Source organism: Schistocerca gregaria, chromosome 3 (genome assembly GCF_023897955.1).
Source record: "Schistocerca gregaria isolate iqSchGreg1 chromosome 3, iqSchGreg1.2, whole genome shotgun sequence".
Taxonomy (NCBI): Eukaryota; Metazoa; Arthropoda; class Insecta; order Orthoptera; family Acrididae; genus Schistocerca; species Schistocerca gregaria.
This window is the reverse complement of record NC_064922.1, coordinates 901,211,347-901,237,973: the sequence shown is the minus strand read 5'-3', so window position 1 is coordinate 901,237,973 and position 26,627 is coordinate 901,211,347. Positions and strand designations below refer to the sequence as shown.

The window sequence follows — 26,627 nt, the reverse complement described above, 5'->3', positions numbered from 1 at the left end:
AGAACGGTTGCCAAAGGGCTTCGTGTCCAAGGAGCGAATTTCTACAGCCAGAGTATTGAAGAATTGGTAAAACGTTCCGACCGTTGTGTACAGGGATTTTGTGAGTGTGTGGTAAAATAGTGAAGCGTAGTGCCGCGGTCAATAAAAGTTGCTTGACGTGCTACGATAATGTGTAAATTAATTCTTGAAGGTAACTTATGACAGGAAAGCACTACCCGACGTCACTGAAAAAACGCTACGTAATGATAAACTGAACTTGGCAGCCGAAGCGACAACTGGAAATGTATCTCGAGGTCTCTTTACGCGCCCCGAAATACAAGTGAATAAAGGGCGACGTGTTGTTTACACTAAAGAGAACGCGATATGCGGGCGCTACGCTAGCTCCTGCTATATAATGGATTCAGTCCGGAGACTGTTAACCGGGAAGCGCTGCAGAGCGCGGCCAAGGTCGCAGCAGAGATTACTGCCAACAAAATAGTCTGGACTTTCTCGAGAAAGAAGTTAAACACAGACGCATATTTTCTTTAGACAAAAGACGGTGAACAAATGTTGGTGTGGCTATCAGAGCTGTCAGTTTTCGACGCGAGTTATTCCTGTTGTCTTTGCCAAATTCACGAGTCTGTAATATACAGACGAGAAAGTTTATGACTCAACTGCAATAAAATCGGTGCCGACAGCCCTCGAGAGATGATTCTTTGATTCAACGCAATGGAGAATATACGTGACAACGCAACAGCTTCCTTTCGAGTACATTAGGATGATAAGAAATCCAGAACAGAAAGAGAAGTCAAGTATGAAGATTCTGTATCACCGTAACTAATCTTATTAACGGCAAAGAACTGAATTTTAAAGATCTGAAAACTTGAAAAGCTGAGGAGTTATTTATTTATTTATTTATTTATTGTTCAGTGGAACCAAATTAAGGAGAAGTCTCCATGACCATGGAACGAGACAATACATGGAATTATAATACGATACTAGAAACAGATAAAATGAAATATAAGTAACATATTCAGGCGACAATTCGTAAGTTTAAATAAAGAAAATCAACAATGTAACACTGGAATTTGCTTAATTTTTCAGCCCTTCCAGGAGCTCCTCGGCAGAATAGAAGAAGTGAGCCATGAGGAAACTCTTCAGTTTGGACTTAAAAGTGTTTGGGCCACCGCTAAGGTTTTTGAGTTCTTGTGGTAGCTTATTAAAAATGGATGCAGCAGAATACTGCACTCCTTTCTGCACAAGAGTCAAGGAAGTGCAGTCCACTTGTAGATTTGATTTCTGTCTAGTATTAACTGAGTGAAGGCTGCTAACTCTTGCGAAAAAGCTAATATTGCTAACAACAAACGACATTAAAGAAAATATATACTGTGAGGGCAATGTCAGAATTCCCAGACTATTGAATAGAGGTCGACAAGAGGTTCTTGAACTTACACCACACATAGCTCGAACAGCCCGTTTTTGAGCCAAAAATACCCTTTTTGAATCAGAAAAATTACCCCAGAAAATAATACCATATGACATAAGCGTATGAAAATATGCGAAGTAGACCACTTTTCGTGTTGAACTGTCACTTATTTCAGATACTGTTATAATGGTAAATAAAGCAGCATTTAGTTTCTGAACAAGATCCTGAACATGGGCTTTCCACAACAGCTTACTGTCTATCCGAACGCCTAGGAACTTGAACTGTGCCGTCTCGCTTATAATATGCCCATTCTGTCTGATCAAAATATCGGTTCTTGTTGAATTTTGAGTTAGAAACTGTAAAAACTGAGTCTTACTGTGATTTAGCATCAAATTATTTTCCACAAGCCACAAACTTATTTCATGAACTACATTATTTGATACTGTTTCAGTATTACATACAAGATCCTTCACTACCAATCTGGAGTCATCAGCAAACAGAAATATTTTTGAATCACCTGTAATACTAGAAGGCATATCATTTATATAAATAAGAAACAGCAGTGGCCCCAGCACCGACCCTTGGGGAACGCCCCACTTAACAGTGCCCCATTGGGACTGAACATCGCTACCACTTTCAATATTGTGGAGTATTACCTTCTGCTTTCTGTTCTTAAAGTAAGAGGCGAACCAATTGTAAGCTACTCCCCTTGCTCCATAATGGTCCAACTTCTGCAGTAATATTTTGTGTTCAACACAGTCAAAAGCCTTCGTTAAATCAAAGAAAACACCTAGCGTTCGCAACCTTTTATTTAATCCGTCTAAAACCTCACAGAGAAAAGAGAATATAGCATTTTCAGTTGTTAAACCATTTCTAAAACCAATTTGTACATTTGACAGCAAATTATGTGAATATAAATGCTCCAGTAACCTTGTATATACAACCCTCTCGATAACTTTAGCAAACACTGATGGCATAGAAATAGGTCTATAATTGTCAACATTATCCCTGTCTCCCTTTTTATAAAGTGGCTTCACTACCGAGTACTTTAATTGGTCAGGAAACCGACCCCTCCTCAAGGAAAAGTTACAGATATGGCTAAGTACTGAGTTAACATACATAGAACAATACTTCAGTATTCTGCTAGATACCCCGTCATATCCATTAGAGTTCTTGGTCTTTAGTGATTTAATTATTAACTCAATCTCCCTCTTGTCAGTATCATGGAGGAGCATTTCTGGCAACAGTCTCGGAACACTTTTTTTCTACGAGCGCTATATGATTCCCTGTTGGGACTATGTTTCTATTTAGTTCACGTGCTATATTCAGAAAGTGATTTTGCTCTTGTTCGTACTTCCGCCACCTTTGCTCTGCTGATGACATTATACTGTTTGCCTCTTGTGCAGACGAACTTCAGTAACGAATAGAAACAAACTATGTGATCAAAGTATCACGACACCCTTGTGTAATGCGGAATCGACCTCCGCATATGATGAGAAGCGGACCCACTGGTATAAAAAGAGGCAGGGAATATTTCGTTGTCAGTAGAGAAGCATTAACACTACAAGACGTCGGTCACGAGAGCTCACTGACTTCGAACGTGGACTAGTCATTGGATGTCACTTGAGCAACAGTTCAGCCAGGGACATTCCAGCCCGTCTATAGCTGTCCGTATCGATTGGTAGTAGGGTTGCCATACGTCGAGGATTCCGCGGACAGTCCGCGATTTTATGCTCGAAGACGGGTGTCCTGGACGAAGAGGAAAATGTCCGCGAAAAAAGTGGCTAGTAAGTAAAAAGCATTTTTTTACGCAAGTTTTGCCACTGGCCATCGATCAAGTGTTTCATAACTCCTGCAGACTTAACGATAGCGGTTGAAACTTGTGCTGATATTCCGTGTCCAGAATCACTTTGATAAGTGAAACTGAAATGTTTTCCTGCACAGGAAGATAAGCAGAATTTGGAGATGATGCCTTATAAAAAGTAGGTTAAATTTTTTGAGGATTGTGTTTCTAAAGAGCAGTATTCAGAACTGCTTGCTGTTGTGCAGTACTATTTCTCCATTCCAGGGCATAATGCCAATGTGGAGAGAGTGTTTTCCCTTGTAAATGCACAATGGACAGAAGAAAGAAACAGGTTAGCTTTAACATCAGTCAGTGCAATGCTCCAAATCCAATATAATATGTAAAACACAAATTGCACAGATTTTCATAGACAGATTCAGAATCGGAGCGATTTTCTTTCTTCTGTCCAAGGCTCAGAGAAATATGACTGCTTTAAAGCACAAAGTGAAACATATATATCAATTGTAGCAGCATGATTGTGTACATGTTAATAATATGTGTTCAGTGCTTTAATTGAAAAGTTATTTAATGTCAATTGCAATTAATTTTCTTCATCATTGACCACTCCTTTATAGACACCATTAATGTTTGGATTAATTTTCCTTGCTAATTACAACTTCTTTGCTGACAGGATTACTGTTTGAATTATGGTAATTATGAAGATTTGGCTGACGTGCAGAAAGGTGAAAGGACATTGTGTGATTCCAGGTTTCAACCACACCTTCATAATTACCACTGTAAAGTAATGACGAAGATTCAACTGAAATGCAAACCAATGGTCATTTGCACAACATATCAGTGCTTCTTTCAAACGCATCTTTATAATCACCGAATTTTGTCCTTGATTTTCGTCCTTGGATTATGGCAACCCCAACTGTTACTTATGTGACTGTGAGGTGCAAAACTGAGTTAATAACTATAGCTAAACGAAGACCTGACACACCTCTGGTACTGACGTACAGGCTACATAGAGCTTTGCGGGTGGTAGTTGTAAACAATAGCATTAGTTGAGCTGAAGGACTCATTCGTGAGCTCCAAAATGCTAACAGCAGTCCATCTAGCACCATGACTGTGCGTAGGTAGTTAAAAACAATGGGGTACAATGGTCGAGTAACTCGTCAAAGGCTACACATTTCTGGAGTAAGCGCTGAACGATGCTCAAGGTGGTTACAGACCATCGCCACTGCACAGCGGATGGCTGGAAACCAGTGGTTTGTTGTGATGTGTGGTACCGATAGCTACGGTGCCATGGCGTAGGTTCAAGTTCTTAGGTTAGCACTACAAAACAGACACAGATAACAGCGCCCTCTAGCCGGCGCTGTGCAGCTCTACGAGCGCGGCTCCAGATTTTGTCCATTTTGATTCCGAGTAGACGACCAAGCAACATTGTTTCTACACTACTTGTCACTAAAACTGCTACACCAAGAAGAAATGCAGATGATAAACGGGTATTCATTGGACAAATATATTATACTATAACTGACATGTGATTACATTTTCACGCATTTTGGGTGCATAGATTCTTAGAAGTCAGTACCCAGAACAAACACCTCTGGCTGTAATAACGGCCTTGATACGCCTGGGCATTTAATCAAACAGAGCTTGGATGGCGTGTACATGTACAGCTGCCCATGAAGCTTCATCACGATACCACAGTTCGTCAAGAGTAGTGACTGGCGTATTGTGACGAGCCAGTTGCTCGACCACCATTGACCGGACGTTTTCAGTTGGTGAGAGATCTGGAGAATGTGCTGGCCAGGGCAGCAGTCGAACATTTTCTGTATCCAGAAAGGCCCGTACAGGACCTGCAACATGCGGACGTGCATTATCCTGCTGAAACGTAGGGTTTCACGGGGATCGAATGAAGGGTAGACATACGGGTCGTAACACATCTGAAATGTAACGTCCACTGTTCAAAGTGCCGACAATGCGAACAAGAGGTGACCGAGAAGTGTAACCAATGGCACCCCATACCATCACCCGGGGTGATACGCCAATATGGCGACGACGAATACACGCTTCTAATGTGCGTTCACCACGATATTGCCAAACACGGATGCGACCATCATGATGCTGTAAACAGAACTGTAGTCATCCGAAAAAATGACGTTTTGCCATTCGTGCACCCAGGTTCGTCGATGAGAGCACCATCGAAGGCGCTGCTGTCTGTGATGCAGCGTCAATGGTAACCACAACCATGGTCTCCGGGCTGATAGTCCATGCTGCTGTAAACGTCGTCAAACTGTTGGTGCAGAGGGTTGTTGTCTTGCAAACGTCCCCATCTGTTGAGTCAGGGATCGAACGTAGCTGCACGATGCGTTACAGCCATGCGCATAAGATGCCTGTCATCTCGACTGCTATTGATACGAGGCCGTTGGGATCCAGCACGGCGTTCCGTATTACCCTCCTGAACCCCCCGATTCCATATTCTGCTAACAGTCATTGGATTTCGACCAACGAGAGCAGCAATGTACGGGTTTGTTTTCGAAGAATGCGTGCAGAACATTACGTCTCATCACGTGTAGAGCGAACAATGAAATGGGAAGGAGTTGCTGTTACAGTATGGGGTTACTTTCGTGGATAGGGTGTGTACGACCTACAGAACTTAAAATAAACCTAAATTCAGAAGTATGTGAACACATTTTAGAGCACTGTGTACTGCTTGCAGCAGAGGAACAGATTGATTGTATCAGCACGACAATGCAGTATGTCACAGTACAATATTTGTGAGGCAATCTTTCGTGGACAGTAACATTCCTGATATGGACCAGAATCCTATGGAAGGACTGTGGGATTAGTTGGAGCGTCGACTTGCACCAGAGCCCAGCGTCCGACACCACTACTGTCTCTGGTTTCGGCTGTTAACGAAGGGGCTGCCATTCCTCACAGACATTGAGATACCTCACTAAAGTGTCTCCAGAAGAGTTAAAGTCGTCATAGGGGTGAAGTGTGGACGCTCCCCGCATTCTTAGGTGTCGGGATACTTTTGATCACATAGAGTACTGAACACAGTTTGAAAGTGAGCTGGCAAGTTGTTGCATCAGCATTAAAGTAGTATACAAACCAGTGTATCGAAAATAATAGTAAAAATTAACAATGAAGCCAGAGAAGGACCTGACGAGTTCTTGCGTTTACGACAGCTGAACGTAATGTAGGAAGACTTTGCTAAATTTATATTTTTCAAAACTGAGCTTCCAATGTTTCGCAAAATGGAAGTTTAAAAACAGCTTATATTTGCAGGTTTTGATAAGGCAGTAAGACGTGAAATTTCAGCGCGAGTCCCACTGGCAAGTTAGGTTGCACGGCAACCAATGACCAGATGCTCTGGGAATTTCTAGGAGAGAGAAGAAAACAAACGGATAGCCCTGAATGCCCCTGGGCAGCGTAATAGGTCCGCTGCTTTTTACGTTTTACATAAACGATCTGGTTGATGGTATTGACAGAGGCATTAGGCTGTTTGCCGATGATGCTGTAGTCTACAGGAAAGTAGTATCACACGAAAGTTGTGAACAAATCAAGGAGGATTTGCAGAAAATAAAATGCGTCGTGTACTGGCAGTTATCTCGCAATATTAGTAAGCGTAACCTACTACGTATAAAAAGGAGAAAATCCCCATTACTGTACGAGTACAAAACAAATGCTCAGTCTTTGAAAGTGGTAAAATCCATCAACTATCAGGGTGTGACTGTTCGAAAAGATATCAAATGGAATGATCATATTATACAAGTAACGGGCAAGGTGAACTCCAGTTTGCGGTTTATTGGTAGAATCCTGAAGTGATGCAGTCCTTTAACAAAGGAAATTGCTTACAATACTTACGTTCGTCCAGTTTTAGAGTACTGTTCGTCTGTATGTGACCCTTACCAGTTGGGTCTGAGTCAAGAGATTGAGAAGGTCCAAAGAAGAGCGTCGAGATTCGTGACTGGTACATTTAGCCATCGCGAGAGCGATAAAAATTTCATAGAAAGTTTGAAGTGGGATACGCTAAACGGAAGGGGCTGCTCATTAAATTCCGAAATCCCATCTTTGTCGAGGAAGCAGAGCATATATTATTACCACCAACTTTCAAATCGCACAATGGTCACCATTCAAAGATATGGGAAATTAGAGCTCGTACTGAGGCGTTCAGACAGTCGTTTTTTCCTCGTGCGATCCGCGAGTAGATCATAGGAGGGGAAATGTGACTGGCGCAAATTGTGCCCTCCGCCACACACCGCTTGGTGGCTAGCGGAATATATATGTAGATATGTAGAATCACATATAACTAAGTGTAACTTTTTCTTTATTTTACATGTTTCGCTCGACCATCGCGACCAAATTCAGAAATTACGTGCCGAGGGCCACTCGTTACAGATATCGGTCTGTCTATGTATGTAACAAGTGCCCCAAGGCCACGTAATTTCTAAAGAAGCTCACGAAAGTCGAGTGAAATATGTAAAATAAAGAAAAAATTATGTGCGACTTATGGCAGCTCTACAATTGTAATTTCTAACGGCCGCTGTTCCCCTGTAAGCAAATAACTGCGCTTGCTAAACCTTGAATTATGATCGCACCGAAAATTAAAAAGAGTTTGGCCGACACATACCCAAGTCAATGAATGCTGGACAAACTGAGGAAGTTCTTCACTATATGACAAGGACAAGACGAAATGGCGATCTGATGGAAAGGTGGGTACACGAAATAGGGATGCGTATATCGGAAGTCCATTATGCACGGATATCTTTGGGATAGGCCTTTATCTAGCAAAGGATGACGACTCAGGAATGAGTGAATATTTCTTTCTGGGTGACTATTGCTCTCAACCATTTCGTTCGCTGGAATAGTTCAAAACTAGTTTTAAAATGTGACGACTAAATTTTAAAAGTAATCACATAATGGAAAAACGAGAAACGAATAACGTTTATGTCTGCAGTGAAACTTCCTACCGAATTGGCCACGGTAAGTTCAAAAATTTTAAGACCGTGGGAGAGATTCGAGTGGTGTTATGAGATATTTGTATTGTATTGTATTGTATGTTAACCGGGGACCTAGAAACGACGGAGAGGCTCCGTCCCCGCCGCAGCCGCAGTGGTCCATAACTCCACGACGACTACCGCAGTCCACTTCACCCTTCCACCGCCCCACACCGAACCCAGGGTATTAGTGCGGTTCGGCCCCCGGTGGACCCCCCAGGGAACGTCTCACACCAGACGAGTGTAATCCCTATGTTTTCGTGGTAGAGTAATCGTGGTGTACGCGTACGTGGAGAACTTGTTTGCGCAGCAATCGCCGACATAGTGTAACTGAGGCGGAATAAGGGGAACCAGTCCGCATTCGCCGAGGCAGATGGAAAACCACCTAAAAACCATCCACAGACTGGCCGGGCGGATTCGTGTCGGGGACCGGCGCTCCTTCCCGCCCGGAAAGCCGTGCGTTAGACCGCACGGGCAACCAGGCGGGCTTATGAGATATCTACTGGCTCCCTCAATAGTTCAACAGTCGATCGTTTCTTCAAACGAAGAAAAAATAAAATGACTGAATATGTTACACTATTGGCGATAAGTTAGTGGAGACTAATAACTGTAAGTATAGGTTGCCAATGAAGTGCTGCATATTCGTACGGGAGGTAGTTGGGTCAGAACTAAAAGAAAAAAATCCTGTAATTACATCTACGGAAACAATATCTGTTGAGATATGGACAGTTTTGCTCATGACGATAATGCGTAGTATTGAGAGGTGTGGGCCGTCTCAAGAAATGGCATAGCAAATTGACACAATACGCACGTGTGAGCAGATACAAATTCTCGAGCAATCATGGAGGTGAATCACCAGGATCGTTTCAGTATCAATGATTGGGCAGGAATTGTTTCTGACACTCATAGGTGCATCCAGTTTACCAAGCAGATTAACTGGTGCTGCGTGCACTGGACAACGTTACACTCGCAGGAGACTGTGATTTATGGACGACGGGGCATCACACCCTTTTCTAACAGTGCAACAGTACCTCACTGCAACGTTCTGTGATCGGCAGATTGGTCGAGGACATCCTGAAGCGTGCCCTCCCGGTTCGCCGGACCAGATTCTGTTGGAGTTACGGCTATGGGCACATTTAAAAGGTTTCAGTATGTGCCCAGCCCATCGGCAGCGGCATACTTTACAGGATAGTGTGATCCAAAGCATGTGATGCAATCCGAATGGCACCAGGTATGGCTGGGCGGAGTGGACGAGCGGTTCTAGACGCTACAGTCTCGAACCGCGGCGACAGCTACGGTCGCAGGTTCGAATCCTGCCTCAGGTATGAAATTGTGTGATGTCCTTAGGTTAGTTAGGTTTAAGTAGTTCTAAGTTCTAGGGGACTGGTGACCTCAGAAGTTAAGTCCCATAGTGCTCAGAGCCATTTGAACCATTTTTTGAACCAAGTATTTTCGAAACAGCGTGATTCGCTGCAAAGAATGGCTGAAGGATGTGTCAAGATAAGTGGTAACCACACGCAACACTGCTTATGATATCTACTTCAGTGTAAGATGTGAATGAGAGAGCGGCTTCGCCGAAATCTCAACAGATAGTCGTTTGCGGACATGCCATTACAGAAACTTAAAGTTTTGGCCAAAAATACTTCCTCAAGAAATATGTGACACTTGTTTTAAACAGCCTGCGTAGCAGAGTAGTCGTCAGGTGTGATCTAAAGTGGAAAAGGAGCATAAATTAAGTCACAGGGAATGCTACGCTGAGTTTCATTGACAGAACGTATCAACGAAAGGAGGTTATAAAGCACTTTTTCGTCCGATTATTGAATATTTCTCGTTTGATTGGGACCCTTATTACGTAGCGTAAAAAAAGAGATACAGAAGAAGAGCGGCCACTGAATTCTAGGTTTGTTTAGTAAGCGCTAGAGGGTTATGGAGATGCTCACACAACTCTAGCTGCAGATGCTACAAGAGTTTTCCCTGCGCACCATCAATGTGTCAGGAGCAGAGAGTTTAATTAAACAATCGCCGATTTAATGTTTCGGTATATCAAAGTCAACATCTACGAAAGAACAGCGACCCTATGAGACTTGACTACTCAGTCACTCTTTGTTAAGGAATGACGTGTAAAAGTTGTCGTACTGTTAGCAGAATTACTAAAATACCACTTTTGACTGCGTTCTGCTAAAACTACATTCCATAGCTTGAACAAATTGTGGAACATTACGGATACGTGATTATGAGGGGCAGGTATAATTTGTATTGGCTCGTTGCCAGTCTTCTTACGGAATCCGATACGCATACTGATATGCGACAGTTGGGCCGCAGTACTGTACATCAGGAAGTCACAGAAGCAATACATGTGTGGCTAAAATGGACCCGGGAATTCCTGTCTTTTTACTCCGTCTAGTAATTGTTGAAAACCATGTCTTGATGTCTTGCAACGAAAAAAGAAGTTCTATCAGTTCGATGAAAATTAAAAGCTAAATGTACATTATACTAATTATTAACTAACTTTGAACAGCTGTTCGTCTTCCACTTTTCTATATAAAATCTTTATTTGAAGTCATTATTAATTTACTTCTGCCTATGCAGTAGTCGATATCCCTATTCTTCGTTTCACGCTTCTCGTTTTGCAGCTACAATGATCAACAGTAGCTTAAAAATAAGCCTTAAAGTCTAAAACCAGTTGCTTATTGAACTACTGAAGTGAGGTTCCTTAACCTACAGCAATTTTCCCCATTTGTTTCCCGCTTTTTTCAGTTTGAAACCAGTCGTCAAGGTTAAGAATTTCTGCCGCCTTTGGCACTAATAGCACCGTCACTGCTCTTTACGACTTCGCAACGGAACACAATTCAGTTGTCTGTTATATTCCTCTTCTCATGTACGTTGCGTTGTTGTTTACGTTTCAATAATCCAGACTGTAATATTGCCGACTTACTCTGCTTATACAGTATTAGTTTTATAAAAAATAAACAAAGAGGCCTTCTCATATATACTTCGAGGAAGTAAAATGAGTGTCTGTTATGAAACGCGCTTCTAGATTACGCATTCTGATGCAACGAGAAACAGACGGGGAAAAAAAGTAACTTACCTTCAACACTTAACTAAAAGAACTATAACAAATCATTGTATACCATCATAAATAAAGTTAATAGCGTTTCGTGATACATTTTTATTACGGATGTTAACTATTTGCAAGTACTACTGCAAGCTACTGATTAACTGTGTTTAGTTCGGCGCTACTGAAAAAAATATTTTAAAAAAACAACAGGGAGACAGAAGATGTTCAAATGTGTGTGAAATCTTATGGGACTTAACTGTTCAGGTCATCAGACCCTAAGCTTACACACTACTTAACCTAAATTATCCTAAGGACAAACAAACACACCCATGCCCGAGGGAGGACTCGAACCTCCGCCGGGACCAGCCGCATAGTCCAAGACTGGAGCGCCTTACACCGCTCGGCTAATCCCGCGCGGCAAGGCAGAAGTATGGTTTCATAACCAAAAGCAATATTTTCGTTTAGAATACAAATTTCTACTTGTGAAGAGGTATATCAAGAAGCATCCTCAAGTTATTAAATGACAATGCGCGTTAACTGGCATTTGGGCGCCTAACAGACGCGGATTGGTCTGTAATAGTGCAGAAAGTTTTCTCGGTAGAGACGAGATAATCGAGATAACACTTATCACGTACAAGGACGCACTGAAAAATGTTGATCTATTATTGGAGTACAATGGGCAAAATCTGTCTGACCACCGATCTTTTCACTCTCCGGTAAATGAGAGTTGCCGTTAGGAAAAAAAAAAAAACAAAGAAAACCTGGACCACTACCTCCCGAAAGTAAACTGAAACCAAGTGAAGTGTGTTATAAGCATAATTTTGTATATTAATTCACAATTTCCGGTGAGTAACGCCTAAATAATGCAGCGAACTTTCAGGTGTGACATGTAGCATGTTATTTAAATACGGTAAATATAAGTTTTGGGGGAAAACGTGTATTTTGGAGTATCCATGTTATTAGGTTGCCAGTGCAATCTCAGGTCTGCGTTACCTCGGACAAACGGCAGTTTTCCGTATTTCGTAAGTTATTTTCATTAAATATCATGCAATAAGAGTTTCCAAATGAGTGAAATTTAAGTTTACGAATTTATGAAATGACCCAAAACAACCACTTTCTACATTTTTTCACGTACTTATAAAAACACATCAAATCTATACCTTCTTTTCAGTTTCAAAGGCAACATAGGCTTATAAAGACGGATGTTTTTGAAAATGCGACTGCCGCACGCGAAGTATCGCGCAAGTTCCCTTAAGTAACATATTCTACCGCGGCAACAATTAACTGTCTTAATTACCAGGACATGTTATAGGCTGAGGGTTAGACCAGAGGGCCTCAAATGTAGTTACACAAAAAAAGGGGAAAAAAATATGACAAAGATCATTTCTCGCGGCTCTATGACGGAAATAGCAATAAACGTTTTGAAAGAAACTACCTCAAAATTGAAAATTTCGTGTCATTTATTTGCTCATCAGACTGATACATGGTGCGTAACAAATTTGGTAAAATTACATTAACTAAAGATGGAATAACAATATTTTAAGTTTGGTGTCATTATTTCTATGTGCAGATGATAACATTCCAGTTACGGGAATATAGAAATTTATCGTCGCATCCGTCGAAGACGAAAAAAAAAAAAAAAAAAACTGATATGACTTGTGCCGCCCATAATCATTTATTTAATGGAATCATTCTGTTGTTTTTAATTTAAATGTATGACATTTCCTAACTAGCAATTGTTGTAGGCCTATAGTGTTGTACAACTAAACTATCTTTCATGGAATTGTTGTAAATGCAGTAGCTAATAGAGGGACAATTAATTCAATGGAAACAACTCGATTTCGTTAAGTTTGAAAAAGGTTATTTGTTCTGTTGTGAAACTGATCAAAATAAAAATTACCCCACATAGTAAATATTTTAAAAAACACTTGAATCACGCTGTTTCTTTTTGGTATGGTAACCAGTCAATCAAAAAATCGAAAATATTGCTAAGTATAATAGGTCGTTGTTAGAAAATTTAGAATAGGCGCTGTACAACCGACTAAACAAGTTAAAATTATGTTTAAAACATTTTATATTGCTGTTATCTTTATTAAGATGTGGGTTGTACTTTACATAAAAATACTTTCACATCAGCTTAATATTCAGAACTGGCAGATACTTGCTGGAAAAATTTACTAACTTAATGTTTCCTTGTCTTTGTTGATATTAAGTCCGTCTAAAGATGATTGTGTAACTGAGAAACGCCACTAGATACAATAAATCGCTAGCTGGACTGTTTTGAGATCTTTTTAAACAACACTATTTTCATTTGATTACGTCCAAAATTAAAGAATTTAAATCAGTCATAAGGAAATACATTTCAAAGAATCTATCGCTGATTTCACATTATGCTCTTTGGAAACACGCAACGCTCTCGCACGCGTACGTACCTGGGCCAGCGTCCGACAGGATAGATCGCTCCCGGTGACTGCACGCGGCGAAGCGTAGCTTGCAACTGCCGCGTCTCGTCCTCGGCCGGCGCAGCAGCGCTCCTAGCGGAGGCCTGCGCAGTCAGCGGCCGAGCGCGGCTACGCAACAATCACCGCTCGGCGCCCTCTCCGTGTGTCTGCCGAGGGCTGCAGACGACGCCATGCGCTGCGCGCTGATGGCTACTGAATGGGGTAATCGCGCCCGAAATTTCTGCGCGCGAAACACGACAGGCCTTATTGTCTGCAGTCCATAAGTCCTCATTCACGCGCGCTAGCGAAAACGTCTCCGTGATTCTCACAGCGGAGCAATAGCCGCCTTGTAAAAGAATGCTTCGCGCTTTTTCAACGTGTCCCCGTTTAAGGGGGGTACGACGCAAAACGGGTCGACTTGGACCAAGAGAGGCATCACACGATGTTCAAATTTCCAGTGTCTATACTTTTACAAATAAGTTCATAAAACTTCGTCAGCATGACCAGGAAGGTTTCAGAATTCACACTAATTGCAGTGGAAGTTCGAAAACATAACAAAATAATTTTTTTTACGTGCGAAATTTCATCATTTTTTCACTTACTAATGGCTGCATTTTTTGCTATAGGTACACTTTTACTCATATGTTAGAGAGATTCTTCGATGAATTTTGCACAGCATACATACCATACTTACAGGTGTATGAAACTCTAGAATTTATACGATTTATAAAAAAAACGAACGAGCTGTTGTATTTGAAATTTCATGTTTAGAAAAAACAAAAATTTTGTAGTTTATTACCTAAATTTTTACCACAGTTTTTAATAGATTTGGTTAATTCTAGAGTTTCATACACCTTTAAGTATGGTTTGTATGCTGTGCAAAATTCATCGAAGAATCTCTCGTACTTATGAAGAAAAATGTACCTATAGCAACAAATACTGACACTAGTAAGTGAAAAAAATGATGAAATTTCACATCTAACAAAAATCATTTCGTTATGTTTTTGAACTTCCACTGCTATGAGTGTGAATTCTGAATCCTTCCTGGTCATGCTGACAAAGTTTTATGAATTTATTTGTAAAAGTATAGACAGTGGAAATTAAAATGTCCTGTGGTGCCTCTCCTGCTCGAAGTCGACCTGTTTGACGTCCTACCCCCATCTCGTTCGTATCGACGACTAAAATCGTTCCTAATCTAACCTCTTGATTCTCCACAGGCTTGGAGGGGGTGAAGGAAAGAAAACTCGCAGGTTGACGTTCTGTCTATACCACAGTTGGTCGACCTAACTTTAAGCAGTGTAAATGTCTGTTTAATCAGGTGATGACGTAATCTCCTTTTCTTACATTGATGAGCTTAAGTTAGTTACAGTATGGCAGCGTCTGTATTTTACATTGTGTGTATAGTTTTATTCAATGTCCGAAGGAGCTATACAGACTCAGTGGAATACAGACACTGCCCCACGGTATTTCGTAGCAAAGCAATACAATCTGCCGAGGCAAACAATGTCTCTCCTTGTGCATGAGTCATACGATTTGTATGCGAGCACTATGGGACCTTGGCACTAGGAGATAATAGATATTAGGGGCAGTCCTGAAGGCGTGATCGGGTGGCGGAAGTGGGAAATCCGGATTCGAATCCCAGTCAGGCACAATTTTTCATGTTAATAGTAAATCGTAGAGCCGTTGTACGATCATATTTCCAATTTACGAATGCATTTCATAATGTAACACGGCTTTCAATCGCCAGCAGTGTCTGTTCCGTCGGGCATGCACGCGTGTTCTAAGGAACATTGCTTCATGCAAAAATGGTTCAAATGGCTCTGAGCACTATGGGACTTAACAGCTGTGGTCATCAGTCCCCTAGAACTTAGAACTACTTAAACCTGACTAACCTAAGGACATCACACACATCCATGCCCGAGGCAGGATTCGAACCTGCGACCGTAGCAGTCGCGCAGTTCCGGACTGCGCGCCTAGAACCGCGAGACCACCGCGGTCGGCGCTTCATGCTAAAGTATGACAATATGAAGAGCAAAACAATGTTCCTCCCTGTACGGGAATCATACAGTAGTTATGCGAGCACCTATAGGATGTAGACAATTGGGTGTATGGAAGTCTGGGTCGGACCTGAAAGCGTACTTGGAGCGCGAGGCGGTTAAGGAGACTGTTCACGTAAAACGGCGAATCTGCGTTCGAGTCCCTTACCGCCTAAAATCTTTTTATGTTACTAGTAAATCGTGTAGCCGCTACACAATCGTAATCTCAATTTGCGAATACCTTACAATAAGAGTGTTAGTTAACAGTGATTAATTCCATGCGTGGAACTCTGAGCCAAAGGAATGAAATGACATTAGCTGTGTAACTCAAAAGCAACAAAGGTGTACTCGTAAACTCGCCCTGTACCTTTCCTCAGACACGCCGTGCAAAAAGGAGGACCAAGAGAACTAGATAAATGTCATTCTCTCATACAAGTTCGTCGGCTTTCGTGGCCAGTGCCATTGCGAATAAAATAATTTTGGAAATTAGGCTGCACTGACGAGGACTGCAGAAAGTCGGTTGAGACGTCGACAGTTTTGTTACTTTAATGTTTTACAATGACATTAAGTTTAGTGCTCCAGGTATATACAATGAAGCACCAAAGAAACTGGTATAGGCATGCGTATTCAAATACAGAGATACGTAAATAAGCAGAAGACGGCACTGCCGTCGGCAACGCCTATAATAGATAACAAGTGTCTGCAGCTGTTGTCAGACCGGTTATTCCAGCTACAATGGCAGGTTATCAAGATTTATGTGAGTGGTGTTATAGTCGACGCACAAGCGATGGGACACAGCATCTCCGAGGTACCGATGAAATGAGGATTTTCCAGTACGACCATTTTGCGATTGCACGGTGAATCTCAGGAATCCGGTAAAACATCAAATCACTGAAATCGCCGCGGCCGGAAAAAAGATCGTGCAAGAACAGAACCGACGGCGACTGGAGAGAAACGTTCAACGTGGCGGAAGTGGAACCCTTCCGCAAATTCCTGCAGATTTCAGTGCTGGGCCATCAACAAGTGTCAGCGTGCGAACCATTCAACGAAACATCATCGATATGGGCCTTCGAAGCCGGAGGCCCACTCGGGTACCCTTGATAACTGCACGACATTAAGCTTTAGGCCTCGCCTAGGCCCGTCAACACCGACATCCGACTGTTGATGACTGAAAACATGTTGCCTGGCCGGACGAGTCTCGTTTCAAATTGGGTATGGAGCAGATGCGCGTGTACCGGTATGGAGATAACGTTATGAATCCAGGCCCCCTGCGTATCAGCAGGGGACTGTTCAAGCTGATGGGGTGGAGGGTGTGCAGTTGGAGTGATATGGGACCCCTGACAAGTCTAGATGCGACTGTCAAGTGACACTTAAGCATCCTGTCTGATCACCTGCACCCATTCATGTCCGTTGTGCATTCCGACGGGCTTGGGCAATTCCAGCATGACAATGCCACACCCCACAAGTCCACAATTTCTACAGAGTTGCTATAGCAACACTATTCTGAGTTTAAACACTTCTGTTGGCCACCAGACCCAACAGACAAGAACATTATTGAGCATATCTGGGATGCCTTCCGACCCACTCGTTCTCTTACGGATTTTTGGACAGCTCTGCAGGATTCATGGTGTCAGTTCCCTCCAGCACTACTTCAGACATTACTCGAGTCCAGGGCCACGTTGTACTGCCGCACTTCTACGTGGTCGTGGAGTCCCTACACGATATTAGGCAGGTGTACCAGTAACTTTGGCTCTTCAGTGTAGTACCAGTATCGTTGGACGCAGCCATCGATTCATTTACTTGAAATACACTGACGCAGCACTGTAGACAAAGCAGTCCAGCCGCATGTAGCTTATCTGTGAATACCTAACACAGAGCGAGCTGGGTTCTCGTTCATTCGGTAGACTGTCGAATTACGATAGGCTGCTTGAGGGCAGTTTGCAGATCGGCTCACTTCAGAAACACATTAATTTTCCACTTGAGAAATTAGAATCTGTGAAAGGCTGTAAATTTACTGACAGAGCGGTAGTATGTGTGTGTATTATTTTACAAATAATCGAAAAACTGTAGGGAAGTTTTTATGCGGCAAATACTACATATAAATGTGAGTCTTTTGCGGTGGGAATGTCATTGCAGATTGACAAATGGAAACTGCATTAGTATAACAACATTTTTAATGGGTAAACAGGGACCGCTTACTTTTGAAACTAAGCTTTGCGATACCACACAGTTCAAAAAAAATGGTTCAAATGGCTCTGAGCACTATGGGACTTAACATCTGAGGTCATCAGTCCCATAGAACGTAGAACTACTTAAACCTAACTAACCTAACGACATCACACAGATCCATGCCCGAGGCAGGATTAGAACTTGCGACCGTAGTGGTCGTGCGGTTCCGGACTGAAACGCCTAGAACCGCTCGGCCATTCCGGCCGGCTACCACGCAGTTTCTTCCGGCATTAGGCGCGGTATGTTTCTTCATATTACGCAGTATCGTGGTGTCAGCGCTGTTTATCTTTCGCTATCTATTTATGGAATAAAGGCAGTTCATATGTCCAGTGGTCGTTTGCACAAAAAGAAACAGTCTAACGATTTATCGTCCCTACCTTCATGAATGGGAATCACAAAAGAGAAGGATGAGAACTCTTAATACACTACAGGCCATTAAAATTGCTACACCAACAAAAAATGCAGATGATAAACGGGTATTCATTGCACAAATATATTATACTAGAACTGACATGTGATTACATTTTCTTGCAAATTGGGTGCATAGGTCCTGAGAAATCAGTACCCAGAACAACCTTCTCTGGCCGTAATAACAGCATTGATACGTCTGTGCATTGAGTCAAACAAAGCTTGGATGGCGTATACAGGTACAGCTGCCCATGCAGTTTCAACATCACACCACATTTCAACAAGAGTAGTAACTGGCGTATTGTGACGAGCCAGTTGCTCGGCCATAACTGACCAGACGTTTTCAATTTGTGAGAGATCTGGGAATGTGCTGGCCAGGGCAGCATTCGAACATTTTCTGTATCCAGAAAGGCCCGTACAGGACCTGTGCCATGCGATCGCGCATTATCGTGCTGAAATGTAAGGACGAATGGAGGGTAGAGCCACGGGTCGTAACACATCTGAAATGTAACGTCCACTGTTCAAAGTGCCGCCAATGTGAACAAGAGGTGACCGAGACGTGTAACCAGTGGCACCCCATACCATCCCGGGTGATACGCCAGTATGGCGATGACGAATACACACTCCCAATGTAGAACTGGATTCATCCTAAAAAAAGACTTTTGCCATTCGTGGACCCAGTTTCGTCGTTGAGTACACCATCGCAGACGCTCCTGTCTGTGATGCGACGCCAAGGGTAACCGCAGCCATGGTCTCCGAGCTGATAGTCCATGCTGCTGCAAACGTCGTCGAACTGTTCGTGCAGATTGTTGTTGTCTTGCAAACGTCCCCATCTGTTGACTCAGGGGTCGAGATGTGGCTGCACGATCCGTTACAACCATGCGGTAAGATGCCTGTCATCTCAACCGCTATTGATACGAGGCCGTTGGGATCCAGCACGGCGTTCCCTATTACCCTCCTGAACCCACCGATTCCATATTCTGCTAACAGTCATTGGATCTCGACCAACGCGAGCAGCAATGTCGCGATACAATAAACCGCAATCGCGTTAGGCTACAATCCGACCTGTATCAAAGTCGGAAAGATGGTACGCATTCCTCCTCCTTACACAAGGCATCACAACAACGTTTCACCAGGCAACGCCGGTCAATTGCTGTTTGTGTATGAGAAACCGGTTGGAAACTTTCCTCATGTCAGCATGTGGTAGGTGTCGGCACCGGTACCAACCTTATGTGAATGCTCTGAAAAGCTAATCATTTGCATATCACAGCATCTTCTTCCTGTTGGTTAAATTTGGCGTCTGTAGAACGTCATCTTCATGGTGTACCAATTTAATGGCCAGTAGTGTATGTGTTATGCAGGCGCATAATCGATGGGTACCGAAAATTTGCTATGGAATGACAACACCATGCAGAAAGTATTTAAAGATTTAACTGATGATGAAAGCGCAAAAAAAAATTACTACGATTTGTAAGAGATCCATTGTTGTCTACGTCAAGAAGCACTGTGTACAAAATTAGTGGGCAAGGAGTGTGTGATGAAACCGGTTGTGCGAATAGCAAATTTCCTGAAATCGCACTAATTATGATTGAGAGCTGCTAAATTTTATGATGGAACTGAACGAAGCGAATGGAGACGATACATATTACTGCCAAGAATGTTTCTTAAGTGAATTGGCATGCCTGGAACGATTTCGCTGTAGTTGAGTTTCTGAAGGAAAAAAGAAAGCAGAGACGAAAATTAGAACATCCGAAATGAATTTAAGACTCTCAGTTTAAGTGTACTTGACCGCAACTCTGCCCACAGTAAGACAAGGTGAGGAAAAATTTACTTCTGAATTCGTTGAAATGCCTTTAAAAAGAAAATCGCACTGTGGAAGAGGATAGTTCTGGCAGAAATATGTCATTTCCCTAAGGTCACTGAACTAAAGAAACGTGAATTTTGAAGAATTTATTGTGGCGTTGACGGAACTACGGGAATATTTCTAAAACGTTTTGAGGATACTGCCACTCGTAGATTTGTTTTCGAGGCTATTTCGAAGCTGCGTACCATTTCAGCTGAAAGTTCTCCTGTACATTTGCTGATGAAACCGATCAGTCGGAACTGTAATTCCCGCTTAAAAGACAATTTCTTTTACTGTAAAACAGTCCAGGAATTCTAATTTCTTTTTGCAGGAAGAATTTGCACTTCTATACAACGAGGCTGCAAACTTGATATAATGTTTCGATCAATGTGTGTGCATAAAAGACTTTTTTTCAATTGTGAAGCTGGCTGAGTCGCGATTACGTGACAAACTGAGTGTAAAAAATCTGCGGGCTGTCTATGTCTGTCCATTCCCGGCAGTTTTTACTAGATATAAATTTCAGCAAGTCGTCAGTGCGCCAAAAATAACTAAATAATACTTAAATTTGGTCGTTTGCGGTCTACTTTGTTATGAAATATGAAACTAAGCCGCATGCAAGACTGTCAGCGTTCCCTGTGCGATTGCATTGCGATCTAAATACACCACGTTCGCAGTAACCCCGTCTTCCCACTCAAACAGCATGGTGTGTTAGTAGAGGAAGTACGTAGCTAGGCGACAAAACTTAGCACGCCAGAGGGAGCATTGCAAGTGTGCAGAATTCTTGCCCGTCCCTACTCTATGTAGTATCCTACTCCACGACACCTGCGAAACCGTGTCAGTTCAATGACTGATGCAATACAGTTCAACGCTTAGCCACATGCTGGCACGTCGAAACGTTTAAGCCTGCTATGGTCCATACACATTGTTTAACAAGTGAACTACCGATTTGTGTTCATTGTTGGAGTATATGGCTAACCTCTCTCAGTTCATCTAGGCAAAGAACAGAGCACACAGTTCACTCAGTTTTAATCACTGTCTTTGTGGAATTTGCCACGACACGGTGCATATATTAATTTAAAGGTTTTATCCGTGAGTTTACGCACGAAAATAAAACACAAGACATATGACTGTTTTATTTAGATATCCAAAATCAGGTTCTCTTACTCGTATAGCGAATATACATACAGATATATTGAAACATTTATGTTTTGGGAGATGTATTATTTGACTGTAATGACAGTTACTTCTAAATTTAAATCATAAAACGAAATAATAAATGAAAAATGAGCATTTTTATATAGACTCTCAAAAGCCATACTTTTGAACTTCGACAATGAAGTTAATGGAGAAGGCAAGGATAAACGGCTGATTTTTTCTTACTTTATTAAGTTACGGTGTCATTCCTCAACATTGTAAGAGGAACACTAGCAGCCAGAAGTGTGACGGGAAATTAAGCCTACCATCCGACTACAGACGTTAACAAAAAATGGTTCAAATGGCTCCGAGCACTATGGGACTTAACATCTGAGGTCATCAGTCCCCTAGGACTTAGAACTACTTAAACCTAACTAACCTAAGGCCATCACACACATCCATGCCCGTGGCAGGATTCGAACGTGCGGCCGTAGAGGTCGCGCGGTTGCAGACTGAAGCGCCTACAATCCGTCGGCCACACAGGCTGGCACAGCCGTGTTGCGGTTCGCGTTGTTGCTGTTTGTAGATTTCCCCCCCTTGTTGGGGGCCATACGATATTGTTTGGTTGGCATGGTTGCGGTTGTTTGTCTTCTTCTCGTGTTGACTGGCGCCACTCGGTTTCCCAAGCGTTGCCTGTCCGCTAGTGGCAGCAGCGGCGCTTATCGATATGTAGTTGTCCTATCAATGGGGCGACGTCGTTGTTTTTCCGGGTCGTGTGAGTGGGCCAGTTCGGTAGGGGACTCAGGAGCAGCCAGGTCCTCGCAGTGGCAGAACACGCCGGGACAGCTGGCGGCACGCATGGACTGCCGGATGGAAGGGCTGTGGTCATGAGGGTGCACGACCTCGTCGTAAACCGGATCCAGCAAGCTTTAAGGTGAGTGCATTTCAATACAAGTAGAGAAGCCTCCACCACTGTGATACCTTGCGATTCTGGTTTGTGATTTGGGTTCGTGTGTTGCTGCTCGTAGATTCGCTGGGGCGAAGAGCAGCGAGTGAAGTGCTTGGGGTAGGCGGATCTGATTATCTTTCCTCAACTTCATATTACTATTTACTTCGTTCAACTTGTTACAGTTCGTTAAGTTCAACCAGCGGTAGTTTTTCTTGGCTGGTGGCAGCTAACGCTCCAGTTACCTGCCCTGGCGGTAGTGTATGTAACGACAGTAAACGTTTCCTCGCCTTGCCACTGCTGTCCGGTAAGGCGTGTAGTTTTGACAGCTTTCTTGATGGTAGGGCAGTTGGTGATTCTTCTACTCTGGTGGTAGTGGTTCCTTTCTCGTTCTGGGCGCTCTAAACACAGTATTCTGTGGACGTAGTGCAGACCGCCGGTTTTGACTTTGGCGTATTGTTGTATCGTTGCATTTGGATTATCGGAAGTCAGGTAGTTTCAGCAAGATTATCAAGAGTCTTTCGTTAGACTACCACTAGTCTGAGTTATCATCTTGTGAAGTGAATGCAACTCTTGGCTGCCTATCTCATCGCTCGCTTAAGTGTTTGTTGCCGGACCATCTCAGAGGTCGATTCCTGGAGCACTGTCTGGATCAGTTGGTTGTTTTTCTAATTAAATTTTGCTATTGTATTTGCTGTTTTACAGCAGGTTTCAAAAACTTTTATATTTTTGCCGTTCCTGGCGTATAAAGCCTTCTGCCCAGATCACAGTGGCTTGCTTTAAACCATTAACTGTTGAATTTGAATTTAATGGTGATTTGCTAAATTGTAACTCACTGTTGTTTATTCCTTCATTAATAACGTGTGGTATTTCATTTATTGTTGAGTCTGGAATTACTGGTTTAAATTAAATTGTGTGTAATTCTAAAAGGCAACCAGTAGTAACTGATTATGGCACTGTCCACAATCGTAACCGAATTCTTCATTCCCTTGACAACCACCAGGTTTTACTCACATACAATGATCAGCCAGAACCTACCTAATAGGCGGTATGTCCAACATTCCAACTTTAGCTACAGGTGACAGTGGTGATGCGTCGTGGCACGGAAGAAATGAGGCCCTGGTAGGTCGCTGGAGGGCGTTGGCACCACATCAGCACACAGAAGTTACCTAATTCCCTTAAATTCTGGGGAGGGGGGGAGATGAACTTTGACACCACGTTCAATCACACACCAGGTGTGTTCTATAGGGTTCAGATGTGGCGATGTCGAGTTGCAGGGAGGGTGGGGAGGTGGAGGGACGGAAGCACATCTATTGAAACTCGCCACTGTGTTCCTCGAACCACTCCATTACACTCCTTGCCTTGTGACATGGCGCATTATCTTGTTAAGAAATGCCACTGGTGTCGGGAAACGTGATCGTCACGAAGGGGTGCACGAGATCTGCAACCAGATTACGATACTCCTTGGCCTTCATGGTGACTTAGACGGGCTCCATTGGACCCATAGATGTCCACGTGAATGTCCTCCGAAACATAGTGGAGCCGTCGCCAGCTTGTCTCTGTCCCTCAGTACAAGCGTCAAGAAGCTGTTCCCTTGGAAGATGACGGATTCTCGCCCTCCCATCGAGGCAATGAAGAAGATATGGTGAATCATCAGACCATGCAGCGCTCTGCCACTGAGCCAACGTCCAGTGCCGGTGGTCACGTGCCCATTTCAGTCGTAGTTGCCGATGGCGTGGTGTTAACATTGGGACACGTACAGGTTGCCGGCAGCGGAGGCCCATCGTTAGGAGTGTTCGGTGCACTGCGTATTCAGTCACAATTGTACTCTACTCAGCATTAACATCTGATGTTTTTTCGCCACAGTTGGCCGCCTGTCCTGTTTTACCAGTCTGCCCGGCTCACAGAGTCCGACATCTGTAATGAAGGGTAGACGCCCAACCCCACGACATCTGGACGGGTCTTCACCTTGTTTTCGCCACGTTTTGAAGACAGTCACCACAGGACTCTTAGAACAACCGACAAGTCGTGCAGTTTCCGAAATGCTTGTGCTACCAATTTTCCTAATTTGTGATAAGATCTTATGGGACCAAACACCAAACTGCTAAGGTCATCGGTCCATAAGCTTACAAACGACTTAATATAACTTAGACTAATTTACGCTAAAGGGAAAACACACCCGACGGTCGACAAGAGGTTCGTGAACTTACACCACATATTGATCGAACTGCCTGTTTCTAACCAAAAATGCGCTTCGTAAATGGGAACAGTTACCCCAGAATATAATATCGTTCGTCACAAGGGAATGAAAATAAGCAAGGATAAGTAATTTTCGTGTTGGACCCTCACCTACTACATACACAGTTATTATAGTAAACACAGCTCCATTCAGTTTTTGAACAATATTCTGAGCATTCGCTTTACACGACAGTTTATTATCTCTTTGAACACCTAGAAATTTCAATTCTTTCTATTCCCTAATGATAGGTCCATTCTTTGTAGTCAAAAAGTGAGTTTTCATTGAACTGCTTCTTGGAACCCATAGAAACTGAGTCTTATTGTTATGGAGCATCGGTTTATTTTCTACAGCCATGACGTTATGTACTGAACTGCAGTATTTGATAAAACTCCTTTGTTCTACTCAGCGTCTTTCACTATCTCACTACCAAGTTGGCGTCATCATAAAACAAATAGTTTACAATCAGCTGCCATTAGAAGATTTTACATATTAAGAAGATTTTATAGAAGATTAATATTATATATATATATATATATATATATATATATATATATATATATATATATGTGTGTGTGTGTGTGTGTGTGTGTGTGTACCCCTGAGGCACCTCCCACTTAAGCGTACCCCGATTACTGTGGAGAATGACCTTTTTCTGTCTATTCTTAAAGTAAGAGAGGGATCAATTGTGAGCTACTCCTCATATCCCATAATGATCAAACTTCTGCAGTAATATTTTATCATACACCAAAACAAACGCCTTAGTTCAATCAAAGAAGATGCCTAATGGTCGTAACTTCTTGTTTAATCCGTCCAGTGTCTCACTGAGAAAAGATAATATAGCATTTTGAGTTGTTAAGCCTCTTCTGGAACCATATTGTACGTTCAACAACAAATTATGTAAACTGAAACAATCAGTTACGGTAATGTAAACTTCTTTCCAATAATCTTTGCAAGCTCCGATGGCATAGAAATTCGCCTAAAATTGTTTACATCATCCCTTTCTCCTTTAATATGGGTGCTGTAGTTTCTTCTTTTCCATGAAGCGGCATTACTGTTGAGTAGTTTAACTCACTGTTCCTAAACAAAAAGTTACAAACGTTGCTGTACAGGGATAACGTATGCAGCACAGCGCTTTATTACCCTGACAGATACCCCATCAATTCAATGAGACTCTTTAGCCTTCACCGATTTCAGTATTGCCGCAATCGCCCCTAGTCATTATCACGTAGTGGTATATCAAATGGAAGTTTTGGAAAGTGATATTGTAAGATAGTTCTATGATTCTTTGTAGTAACTAAACATTTTTTATTTAATTCAACTGCTATATTCAGAAAGTGATTGTTAGATAATGTACATTGAGGGTGTTCGGAAATTCCTGTTACAGTCTTCTACGACTTGTAGAGGGGAGTAAGTACATAATATTTTGAATAGCAGCCCATGTTAGGAAACGTACCGTTTCCGTTCTACAACGGTTTCAGTTCAGATGTGTAACGCGTCCACGTCTGCTAAGGGGAAGAGTAAATTCTCAGAGTTGCTTGTCCTGGTATGCAACAGTGGAGTAATTTTTAAGTGTTAATACAAACAAATGTGCTTAGTGATAAATGGATGTCTCATTATGTTTTCTATCGAGCTGTTACCTAAGAACTCTACTGTATCACGCGTAATTCAATCCCTCTAGCGGAAGTGGATGAATTAAACATCTGAACTGAAACCACTGTAAAAAGAAAACGGTGCGTTTTCGAACATGAGTTCCTATTCTAAACATTATGTACCCACTCCCCTCTACAAGTCCTATTAGTTTATTCCAAACACCCTACATATCTAACCTATCGGTAACAACTATTCTAAGCGGTTCTAGGCGCTCAGTCAGGAACCGCGCTACTGCTACGGTCGCAGGTTCGAATCCTGCCTCGGGCATGGATGTACGTGATGTCCTTAGGTTAGTTAGGTTTAAGTAGTTCTAAGTTCTAGGGGACTGATGACCACAGATGTTAAGTCCCATAGGGCTCAGAGCCATTTGAACCAGAGCCAACTATTCTACATATTGACTTTATATCCTCGACCTTGTGCTCCTAGTAAGACACTCTCTTCAC

The 26,627-nt window shown here is 42.5% G+C and overlaps 1 long non-coding RNA gene across 1 annotated transcript in view; it reads right to left on the bottom strand.

The window, feature by feature from the left end:
• Positions 1 to 13,763, bottom strand: part of LOC126355194 (uncharacterized) — a 512,700-nt gene extending 498,937 nt beyond the window's left edge. The window contains exon 1 of the long non-coding RNA XR_007565472.1: positions 13,691 to 13,763. This is a non-coding gene — a long non-coding RNA (uncharacterized LOC126355194). The remainder of the gene's footprint in view (positions 1 to 13,690) is intronic.
• Between the last annotated feature and the right edge of the window lie 12,864 nt (positions 13,764 to 26,627).